General features: G+C 43.1%; 1 long non-coding RNA gene across 6 annotated transcripts; it reads right to left on the bottom strand.

The window, feature by feature from the left end:
- Positions 1-1,052: 1,052 nt before the first annotated feature.
- Positions 1,053-11,878, bottom strand: LOC114011931 (uncharacterized). Of its 6 annotated transcripts, none has more exons than XR_008747029.1 (3): positions 11,630-11,878; positions 6,607-10,950; positions 1,053-2,840 (listed from the first exon to the last, which is right to left on the bottom strand). It is a non-coding gene; the product is annotated as an uncharacterized LOC114011931 (long non-coding RNA). The 6 variants fall into 6 exon arrangements; XR_008747030.1 differs by lacking the exon at positions 1,053-2,840 and having other exon boundaries at positions 3,592-7,409; positions 7,986-10,950; XR_008747032.1 differs by lacking the exon at positions 1,053-2,840 and having other exon boundaries at positions 3,592-8,369; positions 9,401-10,950.
- Positions 11,879-13,378: the final 1,500 nt, after the last annotated feature.

Below are 13,378 nucleotides of genomic sequence, written 5' to 3'. Positions count from 1 at the left end.
ATTATCGAACAGAAAGTTTTGAAGAAACCAAATTATGTAGAAATAGTAAGATATGACACTCCTCTAGGCTTCGCAGCTTACAAACAGAAAAGTTAGAAAATATAGAAAATTTAGATATTAAATAACTGTAGCAATAGATTTAAATATCAATCAATTCCCCTTAGAGTGCAGGCCCACTTACATCCAGCTTGCATACCCCTTTCTAATCCTCCATGTCACAGCACCTACTCATTTCTCTCTCAAAGGCCTGAGATAAAGGCTGTGTGAGTTTCTCTTCACCATTCCCAATACAATGCTTCACGCTGAATCAGCGGTCAGTAGTACTTGCTTCAAACAGTGTAAGTGCTTGTACTCAGGAAATCCCACCGAACCTGTTTCCCTGGACAAATCCCATTCTTCATGGTACACCCCAGCTTGCCAACCATTTCAATGCCCAGCCTCAGCATTTTATCTATCAAAACATCAGCATTTTATCTATCAAAACATTTAGGATATTTATAATCATGAAAAGTGTTTTGGGTTTTTTTCCCTCATAGACACACAAGAAATGTTTCATGTGCCTTCCTGTGGTACATTCTGTCCCAGTGAACTTTCAAGTCTGAAGCTCATCATGAAGTGTTGTGCATAAATTGCACAACATGTAAAAATTTAGATTTCTAAAATTCTCTGAAGGGATCTGCTGAGTCATCAAGCTAGTTTAGTCAAAGCAAAGCTCCTGCTCTAACATCCCACTGCAGGGCTTGAGAGAGTAGGGGGTAGTTACTCCAGTCGGCTCTCTCATCTCTATCTTCACTGTGAATACTCACCCACTTACTCTGTTTGCAAACTTAAGCCTGTTTCACTTAAGTGCTTTCCCAGACAACTATAAATAGGCTCTTGGAAGTGGTAATTAAGTCAGGACCACATTCACTCACAGGAATTTAACAGCTTCTCCTGGCAGAATACAATTGTTTTTTCCTCCTCCATCCAGGTCTTTGCAATTGGCCACAGAGGACCTGGAACGCTTTAACGGTACAAACCATTTGCAGTATGATTGTATACTGGCACGATATTATTCCTTTTCCTTCATTATTCATGCTGCTATTAATTTTTATTAAAAAAATAATGTTAAGAAACAGATTCAGTCTGAGCTCAGACTTGTCATGAGCCCAAAATAAAACAGGATGGTGGAAGAAAGGGTGGAGCTGACCAGGAGGGCCCAAGGACTGGGCGACGAGACGGTGGGTGCTGGGGAGAACCTGTGCAGATGTGAGCAGAGACAGCTGTGAACTCCAGCGTACAAAAATATATTTCAACTTACTGTGATTATAATTTAAGGCTTATTGTACTATATTTACCCCACATTATACTAGCGTCAGTGACTGCAATGACATTCTTGTGTTACTTGCGTCATTGTGACAAGTTGCTGTAAGGCAACTTCTCTAAAAAAAAACATTTGTTGACATCAGCTGGATTTTTTTTTCAAATGTTGGTTAAATTAAACTTGGGGGAAAAAGGTTAATCTTCTGGAGTTTTGTTTCACTTTATACTTAAAGTAAGGGAGATTTATTTGTCCTATTGGCTTTTACAAAGAACCCTCTCGTACCAGCATGCTTTCATATGCCCGATGACCACAGCCCACCACATTTCAGCCCCAGCAGGGCATGTTTTTTTGCCTCCTGGCCTTAAAGCCATGGCATGTGCTATGACGCCCCATGGTGAGGAGGCCCCCTCCTTGCTGCCGCTGCTGTGTGCTGCTCGGACAGGGTGCTTGGCAGAAGGACGGAAGACTGGTATGTGTCTTGTGTTGATATGAACGACGATAAATGTATTCACTCTCCTGCATAAAGCTTTTGAAGAGAGAACTTTCTAGATAAATTACCATATATAGGCTTTCTGCAGGATTCCCCAGCACACTCGCTCAGTGACTCCCAATTACTTCAACAACAGTGTAGTGCTTGTTCTCACATTGACATCACTGGAGAGATATTTATTCCAACACATGATGTTTGCTGTGCAGAATATGCCCAATTTTGTTTTACAAAAGCACATTATTGCAGCTGATTTTTTATTTTCATCCAAAGATGTATTGTCTGTGGTATTGCATACTCTTAGGGAAAGAAACAACACAAAACAACCCTCCACAACCCCCTTTTTTTTCCATCTAAAGAAACATGCCAGTTCACATGTATTCCAGTAAGTATATGTTCCAGTTTGGTAATACAAAATACTGGCAATGCATATTGTGATTTGGATACTGGAAACATGCTACGAAATCTGTATGATGAGAATGATTGTACCAAGTCACACCAAAGTCCACCCAGCCCGGTACTGTATTTCTAATGGTGGCCACTACCAGCTGCCCAGAAGACTGTAAGGACAAATCAAGCATACAGTGACATTTTTTCAAGAACCATCTTCCAATCGCCAGCAAATAGAAACTCAGGGTGTTCTGGCCCAGAGCTGTTATCCTTGTATTCAGCAGCTCTCAAGGGATTTTCTTTACTGAATTCATCCAGTTGTTTTAGCAGCCACAACATACATGGCAAAGATCTTTATCCATGCACTTTGAGAAGTACTACCTTTTGTTTTGAACCCTCATGCTATCACCAGTTGATGCTTCCTATCTGTTGTGCTAAAGGAAACTGATTATTCTGTCTTCTCCATGCAGATGTATCATATCCCTCCTCCATCCTTGCCGTGACGTAGTTTTTTGTGATTATCTCCAGCCTTATGGAGGAAGAAATCTCTTCATTTTGCTCAACTTGGAATGAAGTGATCATTGCTCCTCATTCACCATGATGACTGACCAACATATTAGACAAAAGGGTTGGATAATAGTTCCCACTGGTCTGTCCTTTCTGAAATGAAGGCAAAAATACAATTAAATGGTTTATTTTGTCCTTTGGTGAATTTTACCACATGCAGTGGATGTGCATGGAAGTGCTGAATCTCAGAACCCCCAAAAGCTATACCAGTTCAGAAAAGAAAAATTCGTTACAGCATTCCCCAGTATGCCTGGATCAGAAAAAAACATCCATAGTACTATTACATTAATGTTATAGGAGTATTACTTTCATAACCAGAATAGTTCCTACTATATAGCAGTCATTGATATTTATTCAGGGATTTTTTTCTTTTTTTTTCCTTGGGTTTTGTTTCCTTTTTACTTTTTTCTGGCCAGCACTGTGAACCCAGCTGGATGAATATTGTTCTTTTAAGTCAACAACACCCTCAGAAATCAAGTCAATATTTTATTGTGGTGAACAGATCATTGCTAGATGCAGGATATATGCAAAGAATTTCTAACTTCTTTTATTTCTAATGTTCAAAAGAGAAAAATAAAAATAAGCAAAATTAGTTTGATGATTGTAATTTTTGTCCTCCGTCATCCCTCAGTGAACACTGCCTAGGCAAATTACGTAGGCAGAAGACTTCTAAGGACTCTGAGAGCTTTTAAAGTTCAGATATACTCAAGTTCTTGTTAAGTTTACATTAAAGTTACCATTTAAACTGACTCCCAGAGATTATTTTTTTTAAATATAGCTGCATTAATACTCAGTGGGTCACATACAATATTAAGGAAAGTTTAAATGATCTTTAGATCATTTAGATCAGCTGCTTAGAATTTCTTCCAGTTTAAAAACATCTAATTAGTTTTTTTTAATTTAATTCTAAGATCTCTCACCCCTTTAAAATCAAACTTGTAAAATCAGGGCTCTTTTCCTTTATCTTACCTTTACTACAGGAAAATCTGCAAGTTTCTGTAATGCCTAGTATTGTAAACACCATATTGCTATACTTGGTATAGCAATAATACAGCCAAAAGAAAAGCATATGCTGAGCTCACTATATTGAATTAAGATCAGTATCCAGCGGTGTACTTCTGTCACTAAACAGAGCAATCTGGCACAAAGTTAAAAAGCTAGGATTTTATTCATTACTTGACCCAGCACCTCAGCTGCACAGAATGCCAAGGTCAGTACCCTCAGAATAGTTTGATGCTGGGGAGATCCGTGCTGAGTTACTCCTTTTGTCATACCAATATACTGCTGAAGATTTGGTCTGGCTCCAAGCAGAGCAAGCGTCTCTTCTGTGCTCCTCCAGAAAAGTAAACATGTTTTCCTCTCTATTGACTTTACCAGCAAGGTAGGCATCTCACTTTGGAAGCTCTGGATTTTTATATCCAAGTTACACACTTCGAATTGCCTGAAGCAGATAATGAAGATACCATCCTTTAGTAATATTTGTTATACATGGCTGCCCATCATCCCGAAGAATGAAAAATTTTGTGGCAAAGGCAGGGCTGCAAACCCAGTTCTCTGGGGTGGGAGGCAGCTTATTTAATCACCAGACTTTCTCTTTGCACAGCGTCTTGCCTCATTCACTAAACACTTCCAGCCTGTGGCATGCAAAAATGAAAAATGCGAAGTTCTGTCAAAACCAAAGCTGAAAGGTTTAAAATGACACTAAGTATGGAGCTGAAGAGACCTTCCTGGATGACCAGCACGACTGCCTGGTGCCACTGACATTAGACTCTGCAGGTCCAAGGGCTGCGTGTGTTTCCTTTGTAAACTCTGACACTGGGAATGCCAGAGGGAAATTTCCAGGGGGGAAAGTTGAGAGATGCTGCTTTTTCCTTTTAGCAGTTGCCAGTATCCTGCAGATACCCAGCTGAAAGACGGAAAGGGGGTTGCCATGCCCAGCTTCCAGACCTGGATGTCCTGAAGAGGTAAGCTGCCTACTGAACCACTCTTTGGTTTGTAGGTCTCAGGCACCACTTCTGCCAATCACTGACATAACTGGGCAAAAACAAATCTGCAGGCTGTGAAATGTTTCATGGAATTGCATCAACACAAAAACCAAACCAAACCAAACCCGCAACCAAACAGTACGTGTGATGTGCCTCAAGTCTGGTGAGCCATAATTTTCATCTATGACCGAATTGAAAATTATGGATTATACTAATTCAACCTCATTATCAGATCTGATAGAACAATAGAGAGGTCATGGGGTTGGGGGGTGGTGGTGGTGTAAGAAAAGAAAGCATTACATTTACAGTGTTATTCAGAATGCGATAATTGTGTGCATGAAAGCTCTGGCAGCGCATTTGATCTCCCTGTTGCCATCCAGCTGGCATACATTATTAGTATGTGCTTTTCTATGACCACCAGCTCGGCTGAAGTTCTGGTCAGCATATTTAGGATGTCCTATACTCTTCTGAATATAAGAAAATCTAGAAAATGAGCAATGAGCATTTCATGTGGTGTTCTCTTTTCCACTGTGAGATTCCTGACTGTGGTTTCTTTTTTTGCTGTGGCTGTCAACATTATGAAGAAGTTTTAGGACCTCAGTGCAGAAAATATGCTCCTTGAAGCGTATGTCAGTAGTATACTTCAGGGCTGAAATAGTAGAATTTTTCTTTTGGCTGGAAAAACTTACAAATGACATTTCTCTTTTCTCAGAGGTTATTTCAATACTTTATTTTTTTCTGTAAGACAGTCTGTATATGAACTAGGCTAGTAACAGCTAATTTTCCTGCTATCAATACCCTTTGGGAGTATCAATTTATTAGAAGTAAAATGTCATATAATCCTCCCTCCCAACACCACCATTATTTATGACTAATCTATTAATAGGTTCTATAACTTGGTTTTATTAACAAAAGATACGACTGCATATTTGGTAGTAACTCTCTTGATATCAAGGCAAAAAGCCACGAGATTAGAATCATATTTTCTCAAAAATGCTTTCTAACAATAGATAGAATTCACACCAAAGAACATCTTGCTAAGAATAGACGGAATTATTGTGTAAAAATGCTTCATGCACAATGGAAAAAATTCCAGTAATTTTGGCTCAGAGGCCATAACAATTTGTGACAAAAAGAAAATGATGCTGTCACAAGCACAGAAAAATGTTTTAGCTCTGCTAGCGTGCTGCTTGATTGCTCACCCCAGCTAAGCATTTCACTGTCTTTTGGAAGAACTTAACCTTTTTAAAAATTTGCCACTTTTAGGTTGTTGTCTATCTCCTATATTAAAAATGTAGTTGTCACTACCATATGTGAATGCAAATTGAGATTGCTTTTTCATTAGATCATTGGGTTTTTGAATGTTTCATCCCAGTATAACTTGTCTTGAAAAGGAGTGCTTCAGTAGTATCTTCAAAGCTAGCTCACTAATCCTCAGAACACAATTTGATACCCGCACGTCTGACTGCAGTTAGACTTGCCAGTGCGCTCACTGCGTATTACGCTAATACTGTATCACACTTCCCTTATACATGTTTTTCTTGACTTTTCAAGCTCCTCCTTCAGCAGAAGAGGATCCTACCATTCTTAAATGCTAGCCCATGATTAGCATGATTAGCAACAGCAGCTTCTTCATCCTCATTTTTAGCATCCCACTTACACCTGAAAGAAAAGTCCAGTGTCTTTAGAGCTATGCTGTGTTTTTCAAGAGACATGAATCACATCATCGCAATTACCATGAGCAAGGACAGTCTGTCATTAGGGTGTGGTCAACATATGTGAAATGTGCATGTTGCACATCATATGAGCACATAACTTGAACATATCACTCCTCGAGGCAGGTGTTACAGCCTAACCAAAGCAAACAGGCTCACCTCCAGCTCAAGCGATGCCACGGTGAATGAAGCAGCCAGTAGTGAGAGCCCAACTACTCACACTGTGCAGAACGGCCATGCTCCCTGCTGCTGCATGTCCCCCCTTCCCTTTGCCTTGTGCCCCACAGGCAAGGTGAGGAACCAAAAACCGGGAAGCTCCACTGGGGCTGTGACAGCAGGACCGGAGCTGCAAGCTTCGGGGCCCAGACGGTTAATCTCCTTCTCAGTGTGTACTTGGTGGGTCCGCACATTGAAAGTGGGGAGGCCTGACTTTCATTTAATACGTCTGTGCTCTGCCAAAGCAGCTAAATGTAAAATGTCCCCGTGTACCCCATTTAGAGAAGTCTACTGTAGAAGAATTGATACCTTTTATTAATACATTCTCATTTAGATGTATTTAAATGCTTGGTTAATTTTCATTTTGGACTTGTCTACCCATAAATTTGAAATATCTAATGAAACCTGTTCCTGGCAGTTCAGACTAAATGTGGAGGTCTGGCTTTAGGCAGGGCCGTGGCATCAGAAGTCCTGCTATGTTATACAGCTGACAGGAAGGTTAAATTTAAAGCCATTCTGGAGGGCACACCTTCAGGAGACAGCTTAATTCTCTCCTTTTTCACAAATCATTGTAATCTTTTTCCATGCAAATTACTTGGCCTTCAGTATCTTCTCTCATCCTGTGTGAAAAGCACTCGTGCATTCCAAAATCTTTTGAGAGTCATATGTGGAAGCTGAATTTCCCTCCCAGAGTTTGGAGCTTCAACCTTTGCTTCCTCTATTAACCACAAAATGCAGAACTGCCTCTTTAAAAAGAAAAAAAAACAAGTTAGTGAGCATAGCTTGCTGTGATTTTTATGTTCTTTCACATTTTCCTGCCACACTTCCTTTATTGTTGTCTGTCATTAGGTTAATTGTAATTTCATCTGGCTTAGACATCTGTCATTTTGTTTATCTTTTCTGTACCATACATACCAACAGCACAGCGTAAGTAACAACAGTAGAAGAGTGTTTATGTTAATAACAACAAGCATACAAGGAATTGTTCTATGTCAGGTGCTATCTTACAGCATCCCGTTAAAAGAACAGATTACCAGTGAACACTAAACACCTGTTTTTTTACATTCTTTAGTAAATGACTAATGTTTACATACAAAGAGAAGGTGATCTCAATTGCAAGCAGTAGCAGCTGGCAATCCCATTGCCAAATCCTTGCAAATGTTAGCCAGTTAGCAAAACCAACAGTTTTCTGTTCATGAACTCCAACTGTCAGTTTTATTTGTTCGCAGCTAACGGAAATATTACCTATGTATATAGGATTGCTAGCCAAAGACCTTCCCACAGCTGGTTGCTGGCACCAAGTATGCCCCATGGATCAGTACCTGAGGTGGCGTGATGACAGGATTTATCTTGATAGAAGACTTCACAGGTTATCAGAGAAAGAGTAGAAAGATCCTGTATGTAAGCAAGGTGAAGCCATACAGGGTCCTAGAGGAGGAACAAACCCTATTTCCTGCCTGGCTGGGATGGAGGGCAGGCGGAAAGGAGGAGGAAAGGAGATACTTCCATTGTTTACAACAGAACAGAAATTCCAGCTCGCAGACACTGAGAAGCAGAGGCCTGAAAAGACGTAATGACATTCCTTCTGCCTCACGTGCTCACCTCCAACTGGTCTTTGAGAATCATTTCCATAAATACCTTCCAGGAGGAGAAGCTGAAAAGTATTCCTTATGCACGGAACATGAGCATCTGAACAACACACATTTCTAGAGGGAAGAACATTTCATTGACATGAAAATCAAGGTAGCACACTACACTGTATTCAACATACACCTCTAGTTTGGAGGTAAACAAATTTTCCATATTCCTACCCAAGCAATGCCAGAGGCAGAGGTCTGATTCGTGAACCAAAGCCTCCAATTTGCCAGCTCCTGGTACTGCAAGTTAAAAGCCAGCACAATAACCAAAAGAGAAACCAGCTATCTTTTCAAAGGAAATCACTTCTATTACAAGGAAACATTCAGAAGTCTTTATGAAAGCCAAGTAGACAAGCTGATTCTTGCAGCAGCACTGAAGTAAAAACCAATGCATTAATTATTATCATTATATACAAGCCAATTAAATGTAAACCAATTTAATTACTAATATTGATTGTGGGGTTTTATTTCCTGATTGTAAGAAAATAAAGTCTTTTGAATGTGTTTGCAGTATCGATCACAGTCTTACAAATCGTTCAATAGGAACTTTACTTGTTCATATCCATGAAGTTGCTCGCTCACAGGACATGTATTTTGGTAACCGACCCATAACTGAAAATTATGAGCAAAGAATGTAGGTTATACCTGTTTCATGGTTCTGTCGTTTTAATTCAGCATTTCATATTATATGTTTTGTCATCTTTCATATAATTGTATTTACTGAAAGCTGACTATACATAGGTCTAAAATATTTTTCCAGAATTAATGTTACTTCAAGTTCCTCCTTTCCATCTCAATCTGTTTTGGAACGCAGACCAAGTCTGAAAATTTCCAGCCAGAAAAAATGTTTATGCTACTAGGCAGGGCACAATACATACCTATGTATATGCAAACACTCCCCTTGCTGCACAGCACTGCCATTTCTTTCCAGCTTTGTAGATCTTTATTAGAAAGTCGATTTATGGATAATGCTTATCTAAATGAGAGCTGTCATGACAGCATCTGAGTTAAATTAGGTGTAGCACCATTCATTTTCTGGGCAGTATAAGTCCTGCATAGCTAGTTTTTGCCTTCTGTTTTGTATTAACTATCAATGTTACCTGCCAAGGAGTTTCCCTTATTGAAACCAGTTGAATTTTCAGTTTTTCATTTGGATAAAACCCTGAAAGCTGGAATGGAAGGAAAGTTAAAGACTTAGGTGTCCAATACTGACTTCCAGTCAAAGAATAAAAAAGAAGAATCTGGTCAAAAGCAGTTGAGCACCAATCACCCTTAAATCTTTTGAAAAAATCCCAGCCCTGTGTGTTTGAATGTAGTGTACTATGCTGCTAGCCTCCTCTCCCAGCTTCCTTAAATCAGTGTGGAATGACACCAGCTCAAGTAGCACACGTTTAAATGGTAGAGCAAAGGGCAACGTATTACCTGTCTTTGATAGTTATGTCTGCACAGTTGTGTTCCCTTAGTTCTGTAATATCTAATTATATAAATCCTTCTGAATGTTTATCATAGAATTTCAAGTGGATGTCATACTCTGCTACCCAGATACTTTAATACTTTTAAACAGCTTTAAAAGTAGAGAGGATATTCAAAAATCATGTGTTTCCTACCTGGTCAAGGCTCTTCCTAGTTGTGTCTGTGAGAGAACCACAAGTTATTTTTAAATAAAGAGCTTTATTTTTTTCTTTCTATAAATTCTCCAAAGGAAGGAAGTCTTTACCAGAAGGCTCCACAGGTTGGTTTCCTTTTACTGGCATAAGAAATGTCATTTGATGGTTTGCCTTGAAACTGAATCCAAACGTCAGTGCCTGTCCAGGCCCTCCTCCAGACTGACTTATCCACCAAAATAAAATGTGAACAACCTGAAACATTTGTAAGAGTTTGGCATGTGATACACAGTGTGTTTCTCGGGACACAGTTTTTGTAATGTCTGCTTTCCTGAACTGCCAGAGATGTGGCAGCGCTGTGGACGGCAAATTACCAAAAAATGTCAAACACCAGGAAAATTAAAGAGACAAAGGAGGAAAACCTCTCCAGCAGTAGGAAACTGAGGTCTTCAGAAGACAAAGATCGTCCTTCTGCCTTAAAAACTGAAAAAAAGTCTTTCACAATAATCTTAATTATTTTTGCCACAGTAGTATCATTTAATCATAACAAGAAGAGCTGCTGTAAAAGAACCATATCCTTTGTAGCTACATCAATAAATTATTGTGCAAGTGACTCTTCCAGCCCAGGCTGCAGTAGACAAGAGTGGTCTAGCATGTTGCCATACTCAAGTGCAGTTTCCAGGAAAATTAAAACAGGACTATGGTATGGTGCTGTTCCTGCACTAGGCCTGTGCCTCTAAACTTCATTGCCAGTGTAAACAAAGCAGAAATTTTGTTATACATAAACTTAATTAATGTAAATATAAATTTAATAAACATACATTAAACATTATATCTAAATTTAACTCTGCCCTCTGATAGACACATAGAGCAGTACCTTCTCTTCTAATATGGAAATCTGCATTTTTCAAGTAACACTAACATCCTCTTACCACACCAGAGTAGCACCATGCAGCGTGGGAACAGCGCGAGCACCCCAGGGGGGCTCCAGCTCATTACAGCACGCCAGCATCGCAGGGTTCAGCAAGCTCCGGGGTCTGCGTTCTCTGTAACGGGATTCAGATGAGTTTCTGGTTTTCTGGAAATTCTAGAACTTCAGAGCCAGTGGAATAGGACAAAATTTATCGGTGTGTCAGAAAAAAACCTGTTAAGGAAGCAGGGGCACCTTTATTCCCCTTCCTGCAAATCCTAAATTTGGCCTCAAGAAACACTTTGTGAACATCAGTAGTAAAAGATGTCGCTGTATTCAAAAGAAAAAAAATACAGCTGAAGTTTGTTAAACTATGTAATGTTTTGCAGGAAAAATAGTTTACTGAATAAATACAACTAATATACATCGCACTATACGCAAACAACACGAGGGATGAGGAGGGGGGGGAAGGTACTAATGAAATGACAGGTATTGTGAGAAAAAGGGCCGAAGGGATGTAGGGGCTTTATCGCACCTGTCGTGCACCCAGGGCGGCGCCTTGGCCACGCACCCCCCGAGCCACAGCGCTGCAGGTCACCGGGGCACCCGCCTCTCCCGCACGGCTGCGGCGGGGGTCCCTCAGCCGCCCTACGAGCCTCCCCTGGCCGGGCAAGTCCTCCGGCCCCCCGGAGCACCGGGGAGCGGCAACCCCTGAGGAAGAGCCCGGGGTGGGACCCCCCGGCGCCGCTCGCTCTCCGCATGGAGCATCCCCCTCCCCTGCCGCCCAGAGCCGGCCCCGGCGGCCGTGTGCCCACCTGGGTGCCAGCCTCCCTCCACCGCTCTCCAGCTGGCCCGAAGACACGGCTGCTTTGCTTCCCGTGTGGGCTCTGCTGGTTCGCCAGGCCTGGGACAGGGAGAACGAACCCACCGCAGGGCTCCCCGCGGTGCGCGCTGCAGCTTCAGGGCTTGCTTAAGGTGCCTGCCGCGGGGGGGGGTACGGGCAGGGCCGCCTGCCCACAGCCTGCCTCGCCGGGCGGGGAGTGCCCAGCGCCGCGCTGCCGCCGGGGGGGGGGGCTGCCGCCGGGGGGGGGGCTGCCGCCGGGAGGGGGCGCTGCCGCCTGGGGGGGGCGCTGCCGCCGGCCGCTGCCCCGGGAGCGGGCGGCCCGGCCCGGTGCGGCGCAGGGCCCGGGCGCCCTCTGGCGGCACCGCGGCGCTGGACCCACCTCCAAGGCGCCGGGAGGTGGCCGCGCCCCCGCCCCCGCACCGGGGTTTTTGGGGGACGGGAAGGGGGCAATAAGCCATGTGGCCCCGCCAGCGGGCTCAGTGCCGTGCCGAGGCCACGTTAGCGACCCGCTGCGCTCAGAGACCTGTCGACTGAAGCGGGGGCCGCTGAGGACCCCGCGAGCCCCTGGCATTTACACTACATCCCCTCCACAGGCTTCCCTCCCAGACCTGTCCATTTTTCCTGAACATCTCCCTACACATGGCTTGACGCTGCTTGAAGGAAGGCTTTGCTTTCTCCGCCGTAGACCCCCCCTCAAAGGCCACCCTAGGGTGCCCCGGGCTTGTTTCACAGGCAATGCTGCGGGCCGGCGGTCCCCACCGCCACTGCTCGCACAAAGCCCCGCATGCCAGGGCAGCCTTGGACTCTGTGGCTGCTGCTGCTCCTGCCTTGTTTCTGCTTTGGCTCATCCTTTGTGACCATGAGTGTGGTTATTGTTCCAAACAGAAGTGCCGTACGGAAGGAATTGTGGGTTCACTGTGAATTGTGGGTTCACTGCCACCGTCAGCTCCCAGACAAACCCTGGAGGGACATCCCAAACAAACAAACCAACCCACCCTCCTGGAAGTTCCTTTGTGGGAGGAAGAAGACCCAGGGGGTGAGTTTTGGGAAATCTTTGTCACATTAACACTTTTGCTTTGCCTCAGAGTATGTTGGGACCACATGGGACGTGAGATAACCAGGAGTAGGTGCAAAACTTCCAGATGTAGGCATGCACAGCTGAGAGCAATGGCCATCTGCTGGAGTCACAGCATCACGGTGCGTGAAGGAGATGTTGATGGGCCACATGGGAGCTCTGAGGTGCTGTCACAACCTGCAGAGAACTGCAGCCCTGAGTGTCTACCAGTGTGGGTGGTCAAAGCCAAACTCCAAACCCTCTGCATTCAGATAACAGGAGTGAGATGCTGATGGGATCACAGGAGTGTGAGATGCTGATGGGATCATGACACTTTTGCTTTCTGTGGCTGCCTGAGGGTGAATCCCTTTTAAAGGCATAACCACGCTCACCAACAGAATTGCGACACCCACTGCCTCTCAGAAAACATAGGGTATATCATCTGGTACATATTTAGTGACTCTTCTGATTTAGCTTTCTCAAAAATTAAGCAAGATTACACTTACCAAAACCTCTCTGCAATACAAAACAATGGTGCTATTCATATATGACGTGTATGACTTTGCACTGACCCACACATTTACAATAACATGTGCCATGTTCAGGGTATGTCAGGGTAATTACTCATGTGTCCTGGTGCCCACCTGCTGAACTCCCAGCTGGTTT

The sequence above is a fragment of the Falco peregrinus genome, chromosome 4, assembly GCF_023634155.1.
Source record: "Falco peregrinus isolate bFalPer1 chromosome 4, bFalPer1.pri, whole genome shotgun sequence".
In the NCBI taxonomy this organism is placed as follows: Eukaryota; Metazoa; Chordata; class Aves; order Falconiformes; family Falconidae; genus Falco; species Falco peregrinus.
Note: the sequence above shows the minus strand (reverse complement) of the source record. Positions and strands in the feature narration are given on the sequence as shown.